Below are 3,068 nucleotides of genomic sequence, written 5' to 3' on the forward strand. Positions count from 1 at the left end.
CTTTCTCTCCTTGGAGGGCTACCTGTGTGCTATAGGGTTAACTCCACTCCGGAATTGCACCATAACAAATATATTTATTTTATACTATTGGATGTTCCACTTTTTGACAGGTATTCTTTTCCAACAACTTTCTTCTATATCTGCAGTCATTTTCTCAATTCAAAATAAGCACTGTAAGATTCCTTAAGATATCATTAAGATGTTAGAGTGGATAGCTACTGAACTTGCTCCATTTCTTTTCCTGAAAAACAAAACAAAATTAGTCAAGTTAAAATTTTTCTACTAAAATAGATCTATCCTGCAAATCATTAAGCTACCGTGATGTATTATGCAAAATATACCAACCATTACTGTCTTTAATATCTAAGGCCACAATTTTAAACAACAACAACAAAAAAACCCACCATGAATTACCATTAACCTTGAACAAGTAGTTCAATATAGCTTAATACTCACAATTCTGCTTCATGTTGAACAGATAAAAGGAATTATGAAATTAAGGTTTCTTTTTGCTATAATACCGTGTTCAGATTTGTTCCACCTATATAGTCAATACACCATACCAATTGATTTGAGCAGAAAATAACTAGACTCAAAACACTGGGAGACAAAGGAAGAACCTGGGAAAGAATCCAGAGTGCAGTTATCCGATCTTTCTGCAGCATGTATTTTGTTACTACTTGGGCCCTGGTTCTGCTTATGCAGGCAGAATTTTCATTCACTAAAATGGGAAAACTGCACATTTCTAGCATCAGAGAAACAACCTCATCACTTACATCCTAAGATTTCCAACATCTGTTATCAAAAATGCTTAGTACATAAAAACTACAATTGGATGTAGTACAATATGTTCTGATTTTCATTTTGCAGGTCATGAGACTGACAGAATTCTGAACTTCCCACCCATCACCACCATCATTTCAAACACTTTTGCAACAATACTGAAAAGTAACTCTAGCTGTTGACATGGATTAAATGGAAGGTCTATGCAGTCACCTAACAGTCCAGTATCATGGACTGTTGTCCACACAACAATGTGTTGTGTCAGCTGGTACTAACCAACTCACTTGAGCACTTCACAAACTTGCACATAGAACCAACTCCACAGAAGCGAGGCAGTATTGAAAGAGAACACCTGAGAAGGTGTTGAAAAACAGATTTCCAAGTATACACAGTCACTTCCACGTGTACCAGACTTTGCCCTTCTGAAATTCTGGGAGTGATTTACAACTCATTCAGACAGATAATACCCCCTGCAGTCAGTGGATTATTCGTAAAATTTAAAGAGTTGTATGTCAACTTGAGAAAAATCAACACCACATAAATCCTCTTTACTATCATTATAGTGAATATCAGAAAACTTCTTGGCTAAACGGAGACGGATCCAATTATTAATAGTAAATGAGGTCAACCTGACCATTCCTATGCCCACTTTTAAATTTTTTTAAAGAGAGCACTCAGCATTTAATCAGGTTTGTAGGGGGAATGAAAGATACTTTACAAGCACAGTCTGGACTAGAATTTATTTATTTTTTTTCCTGAGGAAAGAAAATGACTTAGTGATGCCACTCACGAAGGGCAAGGCCTTAGATGATATTAATAAAATCTCCAATCTGACCTTCCATGTAAAACTTTCATTTCCTAGCTAACATTTAATTACAGCTTTTAGCCTTTTTCAAGTTCTGAATAGAAATAACCAATCATATACTCCTCAGTTACACTAGTATAATAAAGAGCATGCCTTACTTCCAATATAAGAACACCCACCTTCAAATTCCACTGAATCTTGCTTTACATGACTGCTAGTGGGCTTTCTTCTCCTTGCATAGATAGTTACAGACCGATACAATAACGTTCCTTGATAAGCAGCTCAACCTATTAAGTTTACCTCACTCTGCCAATGCAGTTTCCAGATGTCTAATTAATTCTGCAGCTTTTTTCTGAATCTTTTCCAATTTGTCAGCAGCTCTTTTCATACACAGACATCAGAACTGGACACTAGTCCAGTAATTGCTCATTACTGCCATATATAGAGATAACATTGCCTCACAGCTTTTACTTAGCCAACAAATAGTAATGGGGAACTCACATTCAGTCTGTTAGGCTAATAATAAATTACACTAGCACTAAGATCTCCTGAAACTCTAATGCCCACAGGGCTCAGTAGCTCTGAATACAGGAAACAAAATGGTGTCCATTATCCAGACATCACCGGTCCATGTTAAACCTTCACAACATCCAAGCGTCACCTCGGTCTGGAATCTCTTCAGCGGATCTGAGACACATTCTAAGCCTTGATCCTCACACAAGAAAATCTCATTTCACATCAAGCTCACTGAAAGTTCTGCTGAAACTTCCAGCCTCCTTTCCAAACACATTATAGCCAGTTCATGCATTGGTACAAATACAACAGGTGCAGCAGTATCAATGGTCTGGCTTAAGAAATCATGATACAAATGATAAAGCACTCAAGTAACCCCAGACAGAGCACTTACATCCAGTATCTGTACCCTTCTCCTTTCTACCTGCAATATGTTCCTTCCTACCCATGCAATGTACGTTCACATTCCACTTGCACTGTGGCCAGGCTTGTTCATTTTGCCAGTGTTAAGCTTACAGTAGGAAGCGTTTCCTCTGCCTCATGGCTGCACTATGCATCCATCCATGGTAAGCGCATGTATGGTTCTGTACAATTTACTTCCAACTACTGTTCCTGCTTAACAGTAGGAGTTCTGTCAGGAAGAAGTGCAAGATGCATTTCACAGTGCTGGTGACATAAGTGGTGCTGCGCACCAGGATGTCTGTGCAGCCACTTAAGACAGAGAGGCAGTCTTGCCACCAAGCCCTGAGGCTCCTACTCACTGAAACTCAGCACACATCCAAAAGGGAAAAGAAAGGCTATGAGGTGCAAGAGGACTTTGTGGCTCAGCGCGTATTCCCCGATGCTCTCCAGCCAAAGTGGCCATGTCAGACCAGACACAACTGGCGACTGCACGCAGGTGAAGGTATGAGCTGCCTCGGTCACCTCAACAGTCCGTTGGACCGATGGAGGGCCGAGGGAGAGCCAG

The 3,068-nt window shown here is 39.7% G+C and overlaps 1 protein-coding gene across 1 annotated transcript in view; it reads right to left on the reverse strand.

Moving 5' to 3' along the window:
• The window catches only part of ADAMTS6 (ADAM metallopeptidase with thrombospondin type 1 motif 6), a 246,452-nt gene that overhangs the window by 196,415 nt on the left and 46,969 nt on the right, over nucleotides 1-3,068 (reverse strand).

Source organism: Meleagris gallopavo, chromosome Z (assembly GCF_000146605.3).
Source record: "Meleagris gallopavo isolate NT-WF06-2002-E0010 breed Aviagen turkey brand Nicholas breeding stock chromosome Z, Turkey_5.1, whole genome shotgun sequence".
NCBI classification, from domain to species: domain Eukaryota; kingdom Metazoa; phylum Chordata; class Aves; order Galliformes; family Phasianidae; genus Meleagris; species Meleagris gallopavo.